We start from the raw sequence: 14,078 nt of genomic DNA on the forward strand, positions 1-14,078 counted from the left end.
CTGCAAAGGTAAATCTTGCCTCACCAACCTTTTGGAGTTCTATGAGAGTGTCAACAAGTGTGTGGATCAAAGTGATACAGTTGACATAGTATACCTGGACTTCCAAAAAGCTTTTGACAAAGTTCCTCATCAAAGACTCCTGAGGAAACTTAGCAGTCATGGGATAAGGGGACAAGTACATGTGTGGATTGCTAACTGGTTGAAAGACAGGAAACAGAGGGTAGGTATAAATGGAGAGTTTTCACAATGGAGGGAAGTGGGGTTCTCCAGGGATCTGTACTGGGACCAGTGCTTTTTAATTTATTCATAAATGATCTGGAAGTGGGAGTAAACAGCGAGGTGGCCAAATTTGCAAATGATACCAAACTCTTTTGGGTAGTGAAATCCAAAATGGATTGTGAGGAGCTCCAAAAGGATCTCTCCAAACTGGGCGAGTGGGTGACAAAATTGTAAATGTGCTTCAGTGTTGGCAAGTGTAAAGTGATGCACATTGGGACAAAAAACCCCAACTTCAAGTATACACTGAGGGAGCTGAGCTGTTGATGACTGACCAGGAGAGAGATCTTGGAGTCATGGTGGACAGCTCATTGAAAGTCGACTCAATGTGCGGCAGCTGTTAAAAAGGCCAATTCCATGCTAGGGATCATTAGGAAGAGGACTGAAGATAAAATGGCTAATATTATAATGCCCTTATATAAAATATGGTGCGGCCACACCTGGAGTACTGCATACAATTCTGGTCACCACATCTAAAAAAGGACATTATAGAACTGGAAAAGGTGCAGAAGAAGGCAACTAAGATGATCAGGGGCCTAGAGCACGTTTCTTATGAGGCAAGACTACAACACCTGAGGCGTTTTAGTTTAGAAAAAAGACGACTGCGGTGAGATATGATAGAGGTCTATAAAATCATGTGTGGTGTGGAGAAAGTGGATAGAGAGAGATTCTTCTCCCTCTCACATAACACTACAACCAGGGGTCATCCCATTATACTGATTTCCAGGAAATCTAGGACCAACAAAGGAAGTACTTTTTTTGCACACAATGCATAATCCACTTGTGGAATTCTCTGCCAGGAGATGTGGTGACAGCCAACAACCTGGATGGCTTTAAGAGGGGTTTGGATAACTTCATGGAGGAGAGGTCTATCATTGGCAACTAGTTGGAGGGCTATAGGCCATCTCCAGCCTCAAATGCAGGATGCCTCTGAGTTCCAGTTGCAGGGGAGCAACAGCAGGAGAGAGGGCATGCCCTCAACTCCTGCCTGTGGCTCCCAGCGGCATCTGGTGGGTCACTGTGTGAAACAGGATGCTGGACTAGATGGCCCTTGGGCCTGATCCAGCAGGGCTGTTCTTATGTTCTTGTGTTCAGTGAAAGAGTTAAGGGCATGATAGCTAGGGGGAAACTCTGTGGTGGCCCCCTTCCCTTGATGCCCTAAGCACGTGCTTGTTTTGCCTTATTGTTAATCCAGGGCTGCTTACAACCGACCCTTGTGCTTCTATGAGTGCTGGAGACAGAACCAAGTAGCTGCTAGATTCTATATTTTCTAAAAATAGGGGAACAGTCAATATTGTTTTATCGTTCCTGTCGTTCTACCTGCATCCTGACACCAGCAGTTGCATCTAGTGAGGTTAATCGACGTTCGTCTGCATCACTTCTCCTACATTCTCCTTCTCCTAAGAACCATCTTATTTGTTTGTTATTTCTCTTTGTAAACCGCCCTGAGCCATTTTTGGAAGGGCGGTATAGAAATCGAATTAATAACAACAACAACAACAACAACATTTTGCAAGGAGGTGATATTGAACAATGGCTAACAACTGGGAAAACTCATCTCATCATGAAAGACCCAGCAAAAGGTGCAGTTCCAAGTAATTATAGACCGATGACCTGTCTGCCAACCATGTTCAAATTATTAACTGGAATAATAGCAGATGAAATGTTGCAACACTTATTAACTAACAAACAGCTTCCAGTTGAACAGAAAGGAAATTGCCCGAACACCAGAGGCACAAAAGACCAGCTGCTGATTGACAACATGATTTTAGAAAATTGCATGAGAAGAAAAACCAATCTAAGTGTTGCATGGATTGACTACAAAAAAGCCTTCAATTCATTGCCTCACACATGGACACTAAAATGTCCATGTGTGGACAGTTTAGAAACAACTGGTGTCAGCAAAAACATTCAGATATTTATAAAAAAAGCAATGAGCATGTGGAGTACACAGTTAACAATCAATGGCGAGACACTTGGACAGGTTAGCATTAGAAGAGGCATTTTCCAAGGGGACTCACTATCCCCTCTGTTGTTTGTAATCGCCATGACCCCACTTTCACAAATACTAAACAGAACAGGCCTCGGATACCAAACATCTAAAACATCAAGTAAAATCAACCATCTGCTGTACATGGATGATCTGAAGTTGTATGGAAAGTCCCAGTCAGAAATCGAATCACTGCTAAACACTGTCCGTATATTCAGTAGCGATATAGCAATGGAGTTTGGACTAGACAAATGTGCTGCATTAATAATGAATAGAGGGAAAATAACAAAAACAGAAGGAATAGAGCTGCCCAATGGAAGCAAGATCAAGAACCTGGAAGAGAAAGAACATTACAAATACTTGGGCATTCTCCAAGCTGATAACATCGCACACACTGAAGTTAAAAGAAAAATTGGAAGTGAATACATCAGGAGAGTTAGAAAAATCCTCAAGTCCAAACTCAATGGCGGGAACACCATACAAGCCATAAACACCTGGGCTATACCTGTTATCAGATACACTGCAGGAATAATAGACTGGACCCAGGCAGAGCTAGAGATGCTAGATCGTAAGACCAGGAAAATCATGACCATCAATCATGCTCTGCACCCCCGCGGTGATGTCGATAGGCTCTACCTCCCTCGCAGCTCAGGTGGAAGAGGAATGCTGCAAGTCCATCAAACAGCAGAGGAGGAGAAAAGAGGCCTTGAAGAATATATCAAGGACAGTGAAGAAGATGCACTGAAAATGGTCGATAATGCGTAACTATTCAACACCAATGAAACAAAGCAGGCCTACAAGAAAGAACAAGTCAAGGACCGAGCAGAAAAATGGAGAAATAAGCCCCTGCATGGTCAATATTTGCACAATATAAGTGGAAAATCAGACATCACCAAGACCTGGCAATGGCTTAAGAATGGCAACTTGAAGAAAGAAACAGAGGTTTTAATACTGGCTGCACAAGAACAGGCACTAAGAACAAATGCAATAAGAGCAAAAGTCGAAAAATCCACCACAAACAGCAAGTGCCGCCTTTGTAAAGAAGCAGATGAAACCGTGGACCACCTATTCAGCTGTTGTAAAAAGATCACACAGACTGACTGTGTCATGACAAAGGCATGACAAAGTAGCAGGGATGATACACTGGAACATCTGCAAAAAATACAAGCTACCTGTAGCCAAACATTGGTGGGACCATAAAATTGAAAAAATTGTTGAAAATGAAGATGTAAAAATATTATGGGACTTCCGACTACAAACAGACAAACATCTGCCACACAATACACCAGATATAACTGTAGTCGAGAAGAAAGAAAAACAAGTCAAAATAATCGACATAGCAATACCAGGGGATAGCAGAATAGAAGAAAAAGAAATAGAAAAAATCACCAAATACAAAGATCTACAAATTGAAATTGAAAGGCTGTGGCAGAAAAAGACCAAAATAATCCCAGTGGTAATTGGCGCCCTGGGTGCAGTTCCAAAAGACCTTGAAGAGCACCTCAACACCATCGGGGCCACAGAAATCACCATCAGCCAATTACAAAAAGCAGCTTTACTGGGAACAGCCTATATTCTGCGATGATATCTATAACAATTGACAATAAAATTCTGGCATCCCAGGTCCTTGGGAAGGACTCGATGTCTGGATAAAACAAACCAGTCAATAACACCTGTCTGACTGTGTAAACAAGAAATAATAAAATAATAATTTCATCATAACACTCTTCTAAACTACAGACTTTGAGACTCTGCCACCATGCCCAGTTTCTTCCCCACTGTTTTGCTTGATTGTCCAGCCTGATGGAAAGCTCTGGAGAATTCAGAAGCTTGCTGGTCATAACTGGGTGTCATTTTGGTTGGTCCTAAGAAAGCTATTTCCAGACTGTGACTAAATCCCTCCCCGCCCTGTCAATGACCATGATTTATGCAATTTAAATGGTCATAGGTATTGCCTTGGAATACACCAACCACTTAAATGGTGGATACAAGACGCCATGAGAATTTGTTGTTTTTAGAAAGGCAATTTAAGGAGAATAACTAAGAGCTAACAGAGGCCAAGCCACATAAATCCTTTTGTCTTTTGACTGGCCATAGAAATGCATTTGCTGTGTGGTAATTTTCTCTCTCTTAGTCCTTGGAAGGATGTTGATGCAAATAATCACGCTGTCCCAGGATTAGTATGTGAGTTTACCTTGGAATCGTTTAGTCATCTGTATGGGCTGCAAGAGGCACAAAACAGGACAGGAAAGCAATGAAATGAGAACACTCCAGTCTAATGGGAACTGGTGTTTGTATGTATGCATGAGAGATTAGACTAATGTGGACATTGACCTTAGTCAATGCCGTAGTCAATATAAAGAGCAAAGTTACTGACAAAAATACACATTTTATTTGCTTCAGTGGCTTCTGTTGAGACCTGCCCATGGACTCTTGCCCTAGTGGCTGTTCAGACACCATCAATTTCCTGGAAATCAAAGAAAAAATCCAGTATGATTATGGCCAAGAGAACAGAACAGAACACTCCCCACCCCCCATACACATTCTTTATGTTTTCCAAATGTGTTGGGTCACATTTAAATCAAGTAATTGCAAGATGCTATAGGTTGGCCACACTATGAATAATTTAAATAAGTTTTCAATTGTGTAGATACCTTTTTTCTAACAGAACTTGTGGGAATTAATGAAGTATATGCTTAATAGTTTATGTACCGCTTATTCTCAATTACAAGATGACCATAATAAAAATCTAGATCAAGGATCCTTCTGGTCCAACATGCTTCTCTCTACACACGTGGCCACAAGAGGCAATAAATCTCATCCAGTGGTAGCAGTCCTGAGAAACAGGGTCCCCACTGGGTGTTTAAAGGAGGAGCAGCAACATTTGGCAGGCAAGGTCTCAGGGATTCCAGGGAGTCTGAAGGTCTGTGTGAAGCTTCCCAGTCACAGAGATCAAGGTCCTGAAGCCAGAGTTAGTTCTTTTGGTAACTGGGAACCTTAATAGGTAATGCTGTTTTTCCATCAGTGAGCTGAGAGTTCAGGGAGGCTTATAAGGGCTGTGGCTAATTTTATTTATTTATTTATTTATTTATTTATTGTTACATTTATATACTGCCTTTCATCAAAACAATCCCAAGGCAGTTCACAGCAGAATTTAAAAACAAGATTGCAAAAAAGACAATTAAAATATTAAGCTAAAAACATAAAACAAATCTGATTAAAAGTTTAAAACACAAGCATAAAAACAGTACAAAATACAAAGAGCAACAGCAGAGACAAACATATAAGAGCCTGGGTAAAAAGCCAGGATTTAACATGCTTTCTAAAAGCTGTGATGGAGACTGAGGAACGAATAGTCACTGGGAGAACATTCCAGAGTCTGGGCGCAGCATCAGAGAAGGCCCTGTCCTGCATGCACGACAACCGAGCCTCCCTTATTGTCGGCACCTGGAGCAGAGCCCCCTCAGATAACCTCATCAAGTGGGCAGCAGCAACCCTTGGGAGCAGGCAGTCCCTCAGGTATCCTGGGCCCAAACCGTTAAGGGCTTTAAAGGTCAAAACCAGCACCTTGAATTGGACCTGGAAACAAACTGGTAGCCAGTGCAGATCTTTCAAAATGGGTGTGATGTGCTCCCACCGGGCAGCTCCAGACAGAACCCTAGCTGCTGCATTATGCGCTAGCTGCAGTTTCCAGATATTCTTCAAGGGCAGCCCCATGTAGAGCGCATTACAGTAATCCAGCCATGACATGACTAAGGCATGGGTAACTGTAGCCAGATCTGCCTTCTCGAGAAAGGGACGCAGCTGGCGCACTAGCCGAAGCCGTGCAAAGGCAACCCTGGCCACCGCCTCCACCTGAGCTTCCAAAAGAAGAGCTGGGTCCAGTAATACCCCCAAGCTGCGTACTCGCTCCTTCAAGGCAAGTGGTCGGCTAATGGCTTGCTGGCCCTGACAACTGAGGCTGATCTCCTGCTGGCTCATGAGTAGTCCCCTGTTCTTGTCTAGGTCTTTTCCTGGGACACCTTCAAGCTGGCAGGTGGGCTCTACTTCTGCTCCGGCCCAGTCTACCCGGGGCACGGGACCACCTTCGTGTGTAATGACTGCAAGGTGTTGCGGTTTTCCAAGTCAAAATACCATAAAAACTTCAAGAAGAAGCAGAATCCCTGGAAGGTCAGATACCCCTGGGTAGACCACACCGGAGCAGAAGTGCCATCGAGCTGCCGGACGGGCACTTCTCCACCATTCTGGAGCTCACCCCTAGTTTTTTGGTACCAGCACTTGTGACAACTTGGCACTCTTTCTTACCGGTACCAGGGCCCTCAGGGGGTCTTGCAGGGTCCGGCTGGGGTGAACTGTTCTAGACAGCTGATGTCTGGGGACTGGATTTTCTGTGACTTGTGGGCCCTGGCCCGAAACTTCTGGGTGGTCTTCCTGAGTTGGCATCTCGGGGTCAGCTACCCCAGAGTGTCAGTTTTCAGTCTTGGGAGTATCTCCTTGGCTTCAGGTTCTTCTGGTGCCAGGTCCTCTTGGGGGAGGATGTTCCCCTGATATCCTGTTGGGCTTTCTCCTCTGGAAACATCGGGGTTACCTTTGGGGCCCTCATCCTGGTCTGCCTCAAGAAACTCATCAGAGTCAGTGTCTCCCGCTGGTTTCCCCCTTGGGCAATCCTGGGTGGATCCTGATAGCATTCTAGATGAATCCAGACCAAGGATCCAACTTTCTACAGTGACCAATCAAATGCTTCCAGGAACCCTACAGATGAAGGCAACAATATCCATCCCATGCTGTTGCCTCTCAACAAATGGTATTCGGTGGCATACCAATACCACAGGTTCTGCTTAGCTTTCATGCCTAATAGTAATTGACAAACCTTCTTCCAGGAGTTTGTCTAATCCCTTCTAAAGTAATTAAAGGATATAGTTTATTAGTGTCTCACATTTTCCCAAAGTTTTAGCAGTTTTCACTGCCTTTTATTTCTGGAGAGCGTACTGGAGTCATAGGATATTTCACAGATACCTACTTATTTACAAGGTTACAAACTGAAGAGGAATTGCCAGTAGCATAAAGGTGTCTTACAAGTGGTCACAATGATCACACAACACAGCCAATGAAGTAATATATTTTATTAGGACCAATTGGAGTTCATAATGTAGTAAGCAAACTTTTATATCCACAGAACTCTTCCTAAGACTGAATGTCTAAAAATTAAAAATGTCCCTGAGTATGAACAGGATGATGAAGGTATTTTCCTTAAAAGAACAAGACTTCATGATCAATGAGCTATGAAAGAAAAAAGCCAGAAGACAATAAATTCTTTAAATGTGTTTCTCTACTTCTCTAAATTAAATATTGAGAAGGACTAGTGTTCTATAAATTGTTAATTTTTATTCCATAGCTTGCCCTTATTCATACTTTGCAAGTCATTGTATGTGCTGTACAACTCTGCTCCTGTCACTAGATGCCCCTCCCCAGCCATCCCCCTCCTGCTCCCATTCCTGAAGCCACTCAGTGACAGAACCAAAAGCCACCAATCATCAATGAGCAAACACAAGTTCTATGTGCAGAGTGGAAAATCAAAGTAGGAGACAGATTTAGACACTAGCAGGTCTGAATGGCTTTATGGGTATGAAGCAAAATGGCAGAAAGACCTCAACAAGCAATCAGAAACAGCAATGGGAATCATGCAAGGGAAATATCAGCATGGAAATGGAGACACATGGTAGGGTCATGTATTGCAAGCAGAATGCTTTTGATATACCAGGAAATACATTGCATACACGGTGACAGCTTTGTATCTACTGCACTTATTCTTTTATGAACCAGAGGACCAGCTTGGTATCATAATAATGGAATCCCCTAATTAATACCCAGCACACATTTTGGGGGTCCCAAGGAATCAGGGAGGCACACAGGAGCTGAACAAAAACTGTGATGTTGCCACCTGCAGTTTTCTCACTTATGAATTACTTTTTCCTTTTTAGTGGGCTCAGGTCTGCCATCTACTGGACAGAGTTTGACTTATAGGAACCAAGAGAGGTTTTCTTTGTTTTTCCAGGGTTAAGGAAGTGGGAGTACATTCTGCTTTCCAGGCTCCTATTCTGTTTCTGGTGTGATATGCTAAATCCTCAGCAGTCAAGCATTTGAACCATTGGTCAACAAGGTGATGAATATTCATGGCTAAAAAGAGAAACTATAGTTAGGAAATGTTGGCACAAGTAGTTGGGAGATGTTGGCACAATCCAGAGCTATTGCTAAGCATATAATAAGCCCCATTGAAATAAGTGAATCTCAGAGTGGAACCCTGGGAGACAAATGGTTGCTTTTCAAAACAGTAATCTGGTAACTCTTTCTCTTTTCTTCCCTGCTAAAGTGTAGTACAAGAAATGTGGGCTGTGATGTCATCATACTGCAAAGCTGGCAGGGAAACTTGGAGCTCAGTGCCATCATATCATGTGTTCTCTTTTAATGATGTAACCATGCGAGAGAGGAGTAGGAGTAGTGGAGAAGACATGGTACTGCTGTTTTTTCTGGCAGCTCTGTGCCACCCATTATAACTATGCTTGTCCTTAAGAGCATAGTTACCGGTAAGCTCTTAAGCCTGATTTAAATCAGTGTGAATTAAATGCTCTTAACATTCTCAGGACTGTACCTTTTGTATACAATGATATTGCTGGGCTGGAAATTTTGAAGTATGCAATGCTTGTAAAGATGACATATATCAACAAATCATGCACACATATCCTCACACGCATGTATTTATTTACATCTATAGAAATATATTCAGAATGACCTATATGAAGTCAAATTCAGTTGGCAAGACTGACATTTTTTCAGGATTCAAAAACTTTTTGTTCAAGTTGTCATGAAGGCATCATCCTAATTTTCATTTAAAACAATTTTTATTAAAAAATAAAAACACCCTAATCCCAGATATTAAAATCCCCCTAATTCATTTGTTGCATATATTTTACTCACAGTTTTGTTAATACAAGCCGACCCCCGCACAGAGCATCTGTGCGTTTTTTGGGGCCGGCAACCTCCCCCCCCCATGCCCCAGTCTCCGCCTGGGCCGCCACTGCCTCCTCGCCTTGCCTCCGCGCTGGGCTGGATCCGCCGACTCTCTCCCCCCGCCCCAGTTTCCGGCTCGGCCGAGTGCCACAGCGGCGGCCAGGCACCGCCTGGCATCCGGGCCCACCGCCGCCTCCTTGCCTCAGCGGCCGGGCCGGACCCACTGCCTGGCCCACTACTTTCGCTGCACCGGGCCTGAGGCTGCCCGGCCAACCAATTCTCCCGCCGCTACTGCGGCTTGGCCCACCGCCGCGGCGGCTTGGCCCGCTGCCATGGCCTGGCCCACTACTGCTGCCACGGGTCGCAGCCTGGCCCACTACTGCTGCCACGGGTCGCAGCCTGGCCCACTACTGCCGCTGCCTTGCCTCAGCGGCCACCCAGCCAGCCAATTCTCCTGGGTGCGCCTTAGCCAATCAGGCGCCTCCGCCGGCCAGCCAATCAGCTGGGCTGCCGGGACGCATTTTCCCTGGGCACACCCAGGAGAATTATATATATAGATAACATGAAAACCTAAATGTAAATTATTGAAAACATTAAATTTCACAGGAATACCTGTAATACTAAGTTTCTTGAAATCATACACTTTTGTCTTATCACCATAGTCTTTGTTACTTTGCCTGCTTCATTCCTTTAAATAAAATATATAAATTATTTTTATTTTACTTATTCATTTAGCAAATTTATTGACTGAATGATTTCCTTAGACTTGAGGCAGTTTACATAAATTAAAACAATGAAGACAAGAGAAGAAGGGAGGGAGAAAAAGGAAAGGAAAGGAAAAAAAGAAAGAAAAAGACCCCCCACACACACGTTAAAAACAAAAAAAGCCTGGCAAAAGAGATAGGTTTTCAGGAGCTTCTTAAAGGACAGAAGGGACGGGGCATTACGAATCGCAGAAGGCCAGGTATTCCATAAGGAGTGGGCTGCAACAGAGAAGGCTCTCCCACAAGCCCAGCCCCCATGTACCTCCCCTGGGCCCAGAACTCTGAGAAGGCCCACCTGAGATGACCTCAGAGGGCAGGTTGAAATTGGACGGGAAAGCCAATACTCTATAAACTGCAATGTTTTAGAGGCTTGATCACTACTTCCCTTTTTTTACTGTGCTTTTTGTATTAGTCCATTAAATTATAAGCTTGCAGGCAGGGCTCACCTTTACTTTTATTTATTGTACAGCACTTCCTTTTGATGTTGATGATGATGATGATATGATTATTATTACAATGCATCTCCTGCAGCCTGTTCGGGGGCTACAAGCAGCATCCCTCTATATGGTTTGGAAGTGCAGGCTTGCAATCTCCATCTTTGCTACCTGGACTTGTGGGACTGCAAGGCCTCCACATGCCCATATTTGGCAAACTCTCAGTTAGTTGCTTAGCACAAGCAGCATGGGGCAACTTGACCATACTTGACCATACCAGGTCAAGTATGACATGTGACTGAAAGGTACTCCCATGCCCTCTCTATTTTGCAATACAGAGAAGGGTGTTGGCTGAGTAAGACAGGAGTTAAGGAGAAGGACTATTTCTCAAAAGAGTAATCAAACTATATATAGTTGTTGGCAGAAATGATTAGTCTTATTAATCACCTCAAAGGAGCTCAGATAAGGCTGTATCACTCCCACCTTATTATCACAGTGTTAATGGTATGACTCCGACCAGGGAAGAGACTCTTAGTGTGAAGAGCATTCTGATTTTCCCACCTGGAAGGTCTTCCTAAACCACAAGATAAGTTTTCAGCTTGCCCATTTACCCTATCCCATCCCATACAGGTTTTCCAAATCATTTCACTTTATTGTTCTTTAAGATTGCGCACACCCATGACTGAATCATACAACATGTATTGTTTTGTTAAACAAGGATATCATCCCCTGCATCCAGGAGGTGTGACCAGTGTTCCCTCTAACAGGGATTCCCAGATGTTGTTGACTACAAATCTGCAGTGGCTTTTGCTTGGGGATTCTGGGAGTTGTAGTCAACAACATCTGGGAATCCCTGTTAGAGGGAACACTTGTTGTGACCTGTGTCTGGCCTGAAGGCATGTGTTTGCCTATTTCAACCCCAAGCCCCAATCATTGAAGTGCTTCTTTTTGGACCCACCATTTGTGTGTGCTTGGCTCTGGCAATTCCATCTATCATGGCCATTGCTCCAGCTTTGCTTCCAGCCAAGAAGAAGTGGCTGCTGGTGGGCCAACATGAAGCAGGCTTTGGCAGGCCAGCTGGCAGGCCGAGGAGAAGCGGCTGCTGCCAGGCTGGTCGGCGGGCAGAGGAAAAGCGGCCACTGGTGGGCCAAGCAGAAGCGGCTGCCGAGGGAAAACTAGGGGTGCAGATGCTCTGCGCCAGGTCAGCTTGTTTTATTATAGTTTACCTGCAACGTAATTGAAATAAGAAACACTAGCCTACGCCCATCCTACCTAGGCGTTGCAAAAGACTCTATAAACATTTAAGCGTGTATAAAGAAAACCTATTTTTGTAACTTACTGAGTATTTTAAACTGTATATAAAAGCTGAGAAAGCCTCAGATGGAAACAGTCTGTAGTAATTGAATAAAACTGTTTTTTTAAAAGTTATTTTCTTTTTACGAGCCGCTGTTGGTTGATTTTTAACTCAGGAGAAGGGGTGCATGCAAAGGGGGGAGTTATCTGGTGCAAACACGTCCTCGAACAGCCAGAAACTATCAGTTTTCTCACCACGTTTAGGCTTGCACATAGAAGGTTTTTGTATCTGATGGCAAAATAAAGAGAGTTTGCCCTGGGATTCCACCCCAAGCCTAGGGAGGTTCAAGCTCTGTTGATAAAAGGGGTGGTGGCGGGCAGGGGTGTAGCTAGGGGAGAGGGGGCCTGTGTTCACCCCTCTCTCTGGCAGCTCCTCAGAGTGAGGGAGATTAGGGATGGGCCCGGACCGGTCTGGAGGCCATTGAAAAGGCCTCCGGACCGGCCCGGTCTGGTCTGGACCTGGGTGGTTCGGTCCGGGGGTGGGGGGTAGCTTTAAGAGTGGCGGGAAGGTTTACTTACCCCTCCCACCGCTTTCCCGCTCTGGCGCCGTAATGTAATGAGTAATTGGGGCGGCAGGATACCTCCCTGCCGCCCCTTCCCCGATCTTGCTCTACAAAAACTCCCAGTAATCCTTTGCGCGTGCAAAGTCTTTGCTTACCCCTCCCGCCGCTCTTAAAGCTACCCCCCACCCCAGTGCCGGACTGCAATGTGGCGGTACCGTACACTTGGAACTTCAATGGCCTCCAGACCGGTCCGGGCCGATCCCTAATCTCCCAGTGCCGGACTGCAATGTGGCGGTACCGTACACAACCCTAAGGGAGATAATGAAGAAAATAGGGAGAGTGGAGCTGGTGGTACTGGAATTACTTCCTTCCAACAGCCTGCCAATCATCTCAGTGACTGGTTACTGTACTGTAGTACTACTGCTATTATTTTAAACGATGCAGCTTTCCCCTTGGTCAGTTGTTTGGTTTTAATTTGTATTTTGTATTATATTAGTGATGGTTTTGTTAGTTGCTTGTTTGAATTTGTAAACATACTTTGGGTAGGCAGCGGTACATAGACTATAGAAAAAGCAGTGTCGGCACTGCAGGGTGCGATGGCAGCAAGTTATTGTCACATCCAGTACTAGAGCTGATAAAGGGTGCAATTGAACTATTATGGAGAAACTGACATTCATAGTTCTCATGCACAGCCGCAGATCGCTGCTGTTATTTTTTTTAAAAGCACTAAACAAATACATATTTTCCAGTCCGAACATCCAATTGGTTATCTTCTGAAACACTTAAGGACAAGTGGACGGGGACCGACCGACGGCCCCCAAGACGGTAGCTACAACGAATGAAGTAGTCCTGCGTAACCTCTGCCGTGACAAATGCAATACACGTCTCGGCTCGCTGGGTGACGCTAAAGAGCCCGTCCTCTCACCTTTTTTAAAGAATCACAGAGATAAGAAAATATCAGAGTACCCGATCTCATTACCCCGATATGGAAGCTTCGGGTTTACATTGGGAGCCTTTGTGTTTGTGTATGATCCGGGGCGGAAGTAACAGCAGTAGCTAAGAAACACAGGATTCTAGCGGAACTGTGATTAGCAGCACTGCGTCCTCCCAAGCGAAAGGGAGAAACAAAGAGTAGTAATTGCTCTAACTAAAGTTTTATTTAATGAGACAAATGTATTTGGTTTTTTTTACTTCTAAAATATTTTAAAATTTGCCCCGAGGATGCCAATTCCAGTGAAATTCATTATCTTCAAATTGCAGATTGAGCCCTCTTTTAATAATAATGAAGATTAGGTAGATATGAGATTGGTTTAGATTCCCAGCCAAATTCTCCATCTACAAGACATTCCTCAGATTGCAGTAAAGGTCAATCTAGTTAAATTGTCCCTCTCGTAGCCGAAATCCGTGTTCAACTGCAAAAGTCTGTGCTCAGCTGATCTGTACGCAGACGTGATGCTCTTTTAAATGTTTAAAAACCTCTCCAAACTATAAAATTTAAGTGGAATAATACTTAAATGAGCACGAGCTCCTTTTTTTTTTTTTTTTTTTGCAGGGAGCAGGGCATACCACTGCCTACCCAAACCCAGCTACACTACGATCCTGTATTTCTCAACTCATTTCTATGGTCAGCTCTCACTTCCGCCCCGGCAGAGGGAACAAAAGCCTAATAGAACCGGAAATTAATCCCCGTGTGTCAGTCTACCGATTACTCTATGTTTGGAGCAGAGCTGTTCGCTCCCCTCCCGCCCCC

At 44.3% G+C, this 14,078-nt stretch overlaps 1 protein-coding gene across 1 annotated transcript in view; it reads left to right on the plus strand.

Moving 5' to 3' along the window:
• Positions 1 to 14,078, plus strand: part of MIB1 (MIB E3 ubiquitin protein ligase 1) — a 107,070-nt gene that overhangs the window by 12,846 nt on the left and 80,146 nt on the right. The gene's annotated exons all lie outside the window — the stretch shown is intronic.

This window comes from Hemicordylus capensis, chromosome 4 (genome assembly GCF_027244095.1).
Source record: "Hemicordylus capensis ecotype Gifberg chromosome 4, rHemCap1.1.pri, whole genome shotgun sequence".
Classification (NCBI taxonomy): Eukaryota; Metazoa; Chordata; class Lepidosauria; order Squamata; family Cordylidae; genus Hemicordylus; species Hemicordylus capensis.